Below are 9,180 nucleotides of genomic sequence, written 5' to 3'. Positions count from 1 at the left end.
GGGTCAGCATGACATTTGTAATTTGAAAATTTCCCGCCCGAATCCGGGGCGGGACAATTGCACTTGCGTAACCTTCGTTGGGTAGCATCCGGTGTGCTGCCCGTAGAGGAGGTGGGGAAGGGTTTGGAATGTTGTCATTAGCTTGGCGGCCTCTTCTTTGGACATGAGGTTCTAGATTAACCTCATCCTCACCATTGTCATCTACCTCCTCCCCCGGAAGAATATGTCCAAGAGCATCATTATGAGCCATTTGGTACTTAAAGCGATTGATACACAAAAGTTAGAAAAACAGAAGGAAAGAAAAAACAAGACACACAAATAGTTAGATAGATAGTCAACACCGTCTAACTCCCCGGCAACGGCGCCAAAAAGTGATCGAGGCCAAACCTACACCACTATATAGTAGCGAGGAGTGGTCGATGCAGTTTTACCCGATGAGGCCGGGATCGATTTCCACAAGGAGTTAATTTGGTTTTGAGTCGGGTATCTAACTAATCTAGATGTGCGTGTTATTTCTAATTGCACTTTCAAACATTGTTGCGATTGATTCTATTCTAATTTTATACTAGTGTATGCCAAGTGTAAGCTAAGTACAATATTTTTGGTCAAAGTTTTCAAGTGTTAAAACACACTAGGGTAGTGACTTCCGCCTAGGTGAGTATCTAATGGGTATCAAGAATCTAGGACAAGCTTGTTACGATTGGGGTCGTGATATAACTATCACACATAATTGCTCACTCTATACCTCTCGGTAGTTTAAGTGACTTTGCCCGATTTGGCTTTCTCAAGACCAAATGGGTGTTCATACAATCCAAATAAAATTGGCTCAAGTCGGACATTACTATCTCTAGGTTTAACCCTTTTAATTGGGGCTATCAATCTCTTGAGTTTACCCCTATTCCTTGTTAGCCTAAATTTCCTAGACTTAGTCTCTCTTTCTCAAGAAGAGCCTAAGTTATAAAGGCATGAATCAGTGTTTGTAACCATTGATTCTACAATTTTAGCATGAATTAGGCTAAATATCACTAACCCATAAACAATTAAGCCCTAAAATTTAATACCCATTAAATACCCACACTAGGGTTGGGTTACAACCCTAGCTATGGGGTCTAGCTACTCATAAAAATAGCAGAAATCAAAGATAAAGATGAAATATAAGCCATAATATTAAAGTACAAGATGAAAATCTAATGTTTGAAGGTAAATCTATTATAAAATTGCACAAAAAGGAAAAAACCAGCCGTTCACGTGCTCTGCTAAACAAAACTTAACCTAAAAATGTCAAAAAGATCTATTTATACAGAGCTGAAATTTCCGGACAAAAATGCCCCAGTGGGGATTCGCGGACGCGTAATTCTGACCGCGTCCGCGCTTGAGCTTTTGCGGCCACGTAATAATGAGCGCGATCCGTGTTTCTTCAATACTGGGCTTGGATTGGGTTGAGTTTCGCGGGCCGCATAATTTCAATCGCGTCTGTGTGTGCTTCCATCGTGGTCACGTAATTTGGATGCGAACCGCGTTCTTCAGTTAAGACTGACTTGCAGGGTCTCTACACCTCAAGATGCGCTCTCAGAGGAATTCCCTTCGCATCCGTGTAAGATCAATTCGCGGCCGCGTAATTTGGACGTGGCTCGTGTTCTTCATTTGAGCCCAAACTGTAGAGTCTCTGAACCTCGAACCACGCTCTCAGCAAAAATTCCTTCGCGGTCGCGCCAAAGATTTTGCGGCCACTCTTTTCCAACGTGGTCAGCGGTTATTTTAGTACTCAAAGCAGCTTCTCTGAATCTACTTTCGCGCGTAATAGTGGCCGCCTCAGCAGTGGTCCTTATGCGGCCACGCTTTTCTGCCGCTCTCAGCGATCCAGTCTTAGCCTTAGATTAGTATAAGTGTGACTCCTTCATGAGTTGATTATGGCTTCTTTGCCTTATTTTGACCAAACCCTGCAAGCAAGCACATTAAGTTAGTTTTCGGTAATATCTTTACGCATTTTTGACCCAAAACCTAAGTAAAAGAGAGCAAATAATAGGCTAAAACCCCTAGTTATCAACTCCCCCAAACTTAAGCTTTTGCTTGTCCTCAAGTAAATAAGGTAATTCTCACCTCCACAAAAAAAGAAAGGAAAATTTCAGCTTTTCTAAGGTGACTTCATCAAGCATCAATTGGGACTAACAACTACCCTCAACACAAATGCATTATCAGCAACATCATGCTATGACTTCTTGAGTTCCATAGTTCTAATGTGACACAAAATCATCAAGAGTTGACTCAATTCATCAAAGAAGCTCGCTCTCTCACGTAGGTCATTGTGGATCCCAAACTTCTCCTCCTTTACTCTCCATGAGCAAATCTCACTTTATAGAATGTGACACTCAAAAACAAGGATTGTAAAAAAGTGCGCTCATCACTCTCAAAAGAATGCCACTAGTCCGGCTCTAAGTACCATAAGCTTGCCCCTTATGTAGATCACCCCTAATGTAAGCTCACTTAACTTGAAATCATATATGGCTTTAGCGGGATGTAATGAAGGCTTTTTGGATATAGGTAGGACATAATAAACTATGATGGTTTCATCTTTCCTTAAGCACTCCATTTTCTCATTTCGGTTCATACTTTCTTGACTCTTTGAGTCATTTTCTTCTTTCTCGGGGAAACTAGAGAGGCATATTGTCACTCTTTCTTGTTCATGACAATCATTTTTCTCATTTTCTCATCATTCTATGCCTTTCGACATTATTTTCTTTGAATCCCTTCAACCTTTTCTTTCTTTTTGACATATTTCTTTTTACCGCTTTATCTTTTTCTTTGCCTTTCCTTTTCATCAACTCCTTTTGTTCTTTGTACCTTTCATCACTTTAAAATTTCTCGTCCCCCCCCCCAAACTTATGTTTTTGCTCATTGCTCATCATGAATGTTAAGGAAAGATTGGGTGCCAATATATGGTCATTATAAAATGGGTGAGGGCTTGTAATGTGGCTATTGAATAAAAAGGCTTAGGCTCAAAGGGGTTGACTAGGGATATCACATTGGTAGGCTACGAAAGCTTTTACAGTTCTAATGGGACCAAGGAGAGCCTACAATCACTTCTCAAGTCGAGCTACACTTAGAATTTTGCCTAGACAAACATTCAGGGCAAGTTCTAGACTTGTTGGCACGAGACTTGGACTTGCAATGCAATACCTCACCTCTCAAGCTACTGGATTGTTAAAGAGGATAGAGTCGAGGGACCACAACAACCTTAGCTAAGATTGAAGATCACAGATGGCTCACAGAAACCACTTGATGATAGTTTTAGTCAACTCAAGAGTCTAAAGGTCACAACTAGAGCTAATCTCTTCAACAAACTTGTCTCTAACCATGAGGTCAAAGGTAAATGTGTTGGTACCAAGTGAAGCCTGCTTGAGACACTTTTATTCATTACTACTATATATCAAAACAGAAAGAAAAATAGACTCAATCCCTTAAGAAGGTTGTCACACCATCCATCGTTGGGAAGAACCACCCGGTTCACACAACATACACCTTTGGAAAGGACCGAGGAATTAAGAAAATCAAAGGCTAATTGATCGCGCAGAAATGTAAAAAAAGGCTACAAACTCAAAAAGAAGCTAAGCTATTAAGGAAAATTACAAAAGAAGTTATATAGTAAATTACGGAAAGTAAAATGAATATGTACAATAGGGGAGTGAAACGAATATACACAAAGTGGGGATGAGTATATACATGGAATGGTAAAGTTATATACATACCAAAAGTGAAAAATAACAAAAAATAGTATCATAATTATTACATGCCAGTCATCAAAGTCATCAAATCAAAATAAGACCATCCCTAAATAGAAATTAGCATTGTCCTCAATGCTAAAAGTAAAAGTAAAAACTCCCTATTTGGTCTCAGGTACTCTGGTAGGGTCCTCAGACTGTGTAGGCTCATCAACTCCATCAGGATCCTCTAATTGAATCTCTAAGTCCTCGGTCTGGGGTACCACAAATCTTCTCACCGGCTCTCTGTCAGCCTCCTACTCTGATGCCTGTGCTGTCTGTACTGCAGGGGAAGTCTCCTCCATAAGCATGCCCGATGGGATATCTCCAGTAGAAGTTAACTTCTCTACCTCCATCTTCAGCAGCTCCACAGACTCTTTTGAAGCTTGGGTCTTCTTTATCTCTTTGACCTGCTTGCCCAGCTCCTTGATCACCTTCCCATGAGTATCTAATGTCTCCAGGATTTTCTTTTGGTTGTCCAGGAGCTTCTTCTGGTTGTCTAGAATCTCCTTCAATGAATCTTCCACTGATGGAGGTACCTGAACCTGTGCTGGGGCTGCCTGTGTTGCGACTGCACTGGATGAGACAGATAACTTTGATGTAGCTGCCTGCAACCAGTTGTTGACGCTGGATAGCGTATGAGTAACCCGCAATGCAGTCTGAGGGTGAGCTGAGGAGGAAGGTGCAGATAGTGGGGTAGAGACAGATGGCCCTGAAGAAGGAGGTGGCATAGCAGCAGATGAACCTTCGACTATGGAAGGCCCGGACCTAGTGGCCACTACCCTTGTCTCTTCAGACTGGCCAGCGGAGGTAGTGGCTTTGCCTTTGGACTTGGGATTGTCTGCTCCCTGAAGGCTGTACCTAGAGAAGGGTCTTTTCGGCTTCACCTTCGTGTCAAAGTGCCTCCCCTCAACCCGCTGGTCCTCTAGGTACATAGTGATGAAATTAGGGTAAGGGTAGGACAATTCTTCCTTCCCGGTTGCCTTGGATATGTTCTGGGCCATGAGGTTCCCCATATTTATTGGGTACCCTGCCATGATGGACGCTATGAGGATCCCCCGGGAGTGTGGAATGTCACTGTCATACTGGCATGGATCAAGGTGGCTGCAGACGATGGTGCACCACCCTTTGGCTTCAAAGCTAAGGGTGTTTCTTGAAATTGAGACTCCCGGTGTAAGCCAGGTCGGTGTTGTCCCTGGTATGGCTATCGCCTCTGCTACCCATGGACGGGCTTCTTTATCTATTGAAAACTTTTGTATGTATAGAGCAATGTCTACATCATCAATCCCGGCATATGTATTCAAAGTTTTTCCATCGAACCGGATCTTCTTATTTCGTACCTTAGTCACATGGGTACCCTTTTTGATGTGGGAAACATTGGCGTAGAATTCCTTGACTAGGTACTCATTTGCTTCCAGCAACTTGCTAGTGAAGAATATCCACCCCACTCTTTCATCAAATTATCTCTTCACATTCGGGTTGTGAGGGAGAAGGTCTCTTTCTATGAAATGACGCTCGAGGGTGAGCGACCTTTGAGGCCACCATTCTCGGAATTTGTGGTAGGCCTTCTCACTCACCAACCTATCTTGCCACACTGTCCGCTTCCTTGATATACTCAACCCCCCCTCATGGGTGTCACCTCTTCTCCCATCATCCGGACCCTCTTCTTCATCATCATTATCAATAGGATCAGCTGCTGAGGCTGGAGTTGCAGCAGGTAGGGGGGATGGTGCTGAAGTCTCACTACTTCCTTCTGATCCATCATCCGGCTCAGACGAGGAGGTGGGTTGATCAGTGAGATGGAAAGGTTGAGATTGAACCTCGGGTTCTTGTGTAGGGGAGAAGGGAGGTATTCACTAGTGTCCGAGGAGTCAGCCTGAGGTCTCATAAGTGGGGCCTTTTTGCTAATAATCTTCTGAGGTGCTAAGGATGCAGTCTGCTTCCCTTTGCCTCGGCCTCGGGAGGATTATCTCCTCCCTTTTGACTTGTCGGGACCACCACGAGATCACACCATTATCTGCACACACAATTAGTGAAAGATCATTAGTATTGTGGTTCATGGAATCAGCAGAGGACAATAGATGAAATGATCACAGTGTTTCTTAAAGTAGGGTTCCGCTGACAGCCTAAAAATGGCCGCGGCCGTGGAAGGGTCAGCGCGATCCACGTAAAAATGAGCGCGACCGCAAAAGAGTTGGGATCAGACTACCAACTCTCTGAACATTGGTTTCCGCTGACAGCGAAATTTGGGATGCGGCCGCAAAAGATCAAACGCGGACAGCGTAAAAATGGACGTGGCTGCGGAAGCAATTGCCAAACTCTCTGAAACACATGAGCGCGGACCGCGAATTTTGGACGCGGCCGCGTATGTTCTAACGATGACCACGGAAAAATCATCGCTTCCGCGAACATGCAACCGTACTCAGCTCTCACAAATTAAAGAATGCGGATAGCGTAAAAATGGACCGCGGTCCGCGAAGTTCAAACAAAACTAGCACTAGCACATTTGAAACCTAGGGATTTCACTAAGTGCAAAATTAATGCAATTAACGTGCATAGTTAATAACCCTATCCCCCCGTTAGGCATGTAAAACAATTACACACATGAATTTTTGCATCAATTAAGCATGATTTTGAGATTGTGGCATGTATTAAACCCTAACTAAAAAGAAAAATTAAAACTAGAAGAAAAGAAAATCAAAAGATGAAATTAATGTAAAGATTTGAGCATACCAGATGTGGATTTGTAGTAGGAAATTGCTTCTTGACTAATGAGATATGAATTAGAAAGTGTAAGAAGTGGAAGATGAACAATGGCCTATTTCGCTGAGAGCGTGGGGTTCAAAAAGTGAAAAAATCCTAAGGACTTCCTATTTATACCAACCCCAAAGGTCACCTGAGCACAGTCCGCGTAATTCCACTGCGTCCGCGCTTTTTACCTTTCGAAGAACCTTTTCAGAAACAGGTCCGCTGAGAGCGGAATAACAGGCGCGGCCGTGTAATATCAACGCGGACCGCGAAATTACGAACGCGGACGCGAATACAACTTCAGCGAGTTGATATTCTGGACTTTTCAAGTCCGCGTCCGCTGACAATTTACGCCCCTGCGAAAAGCTCTCGTTGACCGCGAAATGTTGAGCGCGGTTCGCGTAATTCCCCACACTTAGGCAAATTATTTTTTCCAGCAACAGTTCTGTACTGCATAAACAATTCCTACACAAAGATCACAACCAGTTAGTTCAAAATAAAGCCCGATCTAATAAGAATATCAAAAAAAGAAAGAAAAACACATGGGTTGCCTCCTAAGAAGCGCCTGATTTAACGTCGCGGCATGACGCATATTACCAATATCATTGGAAATTGATCAAGGCCACCACATGGCTGTCATCAAACTTGCCGAGATAATGCTTTACTCGGTGCCCATTAACTCTGAAGATTTCACCATTTTTGTTTTTTAAGTCAAGAGCACCAAACGGAGTCACGTGCACCACCTCAAAAGGGCTACTCTATTTTGACTTGAGCTTTCCCGGAAACAGTCGTAACCGGGAGTTGAATAGAAGAACCAAGTAACTCTCCTTGAATTCTTTGTTCCGGGCATATTTGTCATGTAAGTACTTCATCTTGTCCTTATACAAGGACGAGCTGGAATAGGCATGAAACCGGAATCCATCAAGTTCATTGAGTTGCTCTACCCGGAGATTGGCTGCTATATCCCATTCAAGGTTTACTTTCTTGAGCGCCCACATGGCCTTGTACTCTAACTCAACCGAAAGATGGTATGCTTTCCCAAATACCAACCGGTACGGAGACATACCAATTGGAGTCTTGTACGCAGTTCTATAAGCCCACAAAGCATCGTCAAGTTTCCTTGACCAATCTGCCTGGTTTGCATTAAGAGTTTTTGATAATATTCTCTTTATCTCCCTGTTGGAGACCTCAACTTGTCCACTAGCCTGGGGATGATAAGGGGTTGACACCTTATGATTGACACCATACTTGGAAAGTAAAGTGTCGAAGGCCTTGTTGCACAAATGAGAACCCCCATCACTGATGATCGCCTTAGGAGTGCCAAACCTTGTGGAGATATTTTTCTTTAAGAACGCCACCACACTTCATGCCTCATTGTTGGGCAAAGCTATAACTTCAACCCACTTGGAAACATAATCAACAACAACCGGAATATAAGTGTTATCACACAAACTCACAAAAGGCCCCATGAAGTCTATGCCCCACACGTCAAAAATATCGATCTCAAGAATAGTGGTGAGAGGCATTTCATCCTTCTTGAAAATTCCACCAGCTCTTTGGCATTCATTACACCTCTTAACAAGCTCACTTGCATCTTTATATAGGGTAGGCTAATAAAATCCACAACTAAGAACCTTTGAAGTAGTTCTCGCCCCACCATGATGACCAACGTAGGACGAGGAATGGCAAGCATCAATAATATTCATTTGCTCCTTTTCCGGGACACATCTTCGGATCACACCATCATTGCAAATCTTGAAAAGATAGGGCTCGTCCCAATAATAATACATTCTGCCCCGTTTGAGTTTTTTCCTTTGGTTAGAAGAGAGCTCACTCGGGACAATTCCGGTCACAAGAAAGTTAGCCACATCGACGAACCAAGGCATACCATTCAAAGACACAGAGAGGAGTTGTTCATCCGGGAACGAATCATTAATTTCGATGCCATTGTGGGGCCTCCCCTCCTTTTCTAAGCGGGACAAGTGGTCCGCCACTTGATTATCATTCCTTTTCTATCAATGATTTCAAGGTCAAACTCTTGAAGTAGAAGAACCCATCTCATCAACCTAGCCTTCGAGTCCTTTTTGGTCATCAAGTAACAGAGTGTCGCGTGATCGGTGTGCACAATCACTTTGGCACCCATGAGATATGGCCTGAACTTTTCCATGGCAAAGGCAATGGCTAATAACTCTTTATCGGTCACTGTATAATTGACTTGGGCGTCATTCATTGTTTTTCTTGCATAATAGACCGGATGAAATATCTTGTTGACCCTTTTCCCCAAAACTGCTCCTACCGCAATGTCACTAGCATCGCATATGAGCTCAAATGGTAAGCTCTAATTAGGTGCGGTGATGAATGGAGTGGTTGTCAATTTATACTTGAGAATCTCAAAAGCTTTCATGCAATCTTCATTGAACACAAACTTTGCATCCTTTTCTAGCAGCTTGCACAAGGGGTTCACCACTTTTGAGAACTTGATGAACCTTCGGTAGAACCCCGCATGCCCAAGAAAGCTCCTAACTCCCTTGACGGAAGTAGGAGGAGGTAGTTTTGAAATAACTTCAATCTTCGCTTTGTCCACTTCAATACCGTTCTTTGAGATCTTATGGCCGAGGACAATGCCCTCCTCAACCATAAAGTGACATTTTTTCCCAATTAAGCACTAGGTTGG

The sequence above is a fragment of the Nicotiana tabacum genome, chromosome 22 (assembly GCF_000715075.1).
Source record: "Nicotiana tabacum cultivar K326 chromosome 22, ASM71507v2, whole genome shotgun sequence".
In the NCBI taxonomy this organism is placed as follows: domain Eukaryota; kingdom Viridiplantae; phylum Streptophyta; class Magnoliopsida; order Solanales; family Solanaceae; genus Nicotiana; species Nicotiana tabacum.
Note: the sequence above shows the minus strand (reverse complement) of the source record.